Source organism: Seriola lalandi, unplaced genomic scaffold, assembly GCF_002814215.2.
Source record: "Seriola lalandi dorsalis isolate HSWRI2012SDOR001 ecotype SW California unplaced genomic scaffold, Sedor1 jcf7180001982633, whole genome shotgun sequence".
NCBI lineage: Eukaryota > Metazoa > Chordata > Actinopteri > Carangiformes > Carangidae > Seriola > Seriola lalandi.
In genome coordinates, this window is record NW_019453299.1 from 1 (window position 1) to 753 (window position 753).

At 41.2% G+C, this 753-nt stretch overlaps 1 long non-coding RNA gene across 1 annotated transcript; it reads right to left on the bottom strand.

Annotated features, from left to right (window-relative positions):
• Positions 1-213: 213 nt before the first annotated feature.
• LOC111659333 (uncharacterized) lies at positions 214-680 on the bottom strand. The gene is made up of 3 exons (XR_015437518.1): positions 575-680; positions 359-472; positions 214-271 (listed from the first exon to the last, which is right to left on the bottom strand). It is a non-coding gene; the product is annotated as an uncharacterized LOC111659333 (long non-coding RNA).
• Between the last annotated feature and the right edge of the window lie 73 nt (positions 681-753).

Here is a 753-nt window from a genome sequence, read left to right on the forward strand (position 1 = left end):
ATACACACACACACACTTAATAGAATCATAAGCTTAGAAATGAAAAATTGAAAGCTGAAATTATTGCACGTGTGTTATGATAAAATATGATCCATCTGAGTGTTAAATCCTCAAACAAGTTTTGAGTGTCTAATAATTTTAAGTGGGTTTTGTCAAATTCTCAAAGACCACTTCAAAGTCTCACCTTTTTAATGTTGGCCCCGCCCTTACCAATTATGTTTTTGTGAAACTGCTTGAAGATGGGAACAGAGAGCGAGAAGCTGTTCTCAATCTGCAAAAGAAAGGAAGCTGCTGTTAAGTCAAGAGCAGAGAGGGTGAGACAGGCAGACAGACGATGACGGATGATGGTGGGTCGTACCAGGTCGGCAATGATTTTCTGGAGGAACTTGGCACATTTCTCCACCTCGTTCTTCGGCCCTCTTAGCTGGACGATGTCACTCTTCTGCGACGGGTCAGGGAAGTTAATAATGACCTAGAGGTGGATGAGATAATACTCCGCAAATTAAATTACTCATTATTTTATTATTTGTGATGAACCGACGAGATAAAGTGCGGGAAGGGTCAGAACATTCACCTCAGGGAACTTGTCTCGAACTTCTTTGATCTTTTCTCCCTTCTGGCCGATGATTGTCCGATGGAACCTCTGCTCCACAATCAGGTCTTTGGTGCGTTCGTTTTCCTGGAAACAGGAAAGAAGTGTGAAGATAAGTAATGACTCTATAATAGGTTTTATACATGCACCTAAACTTTGAA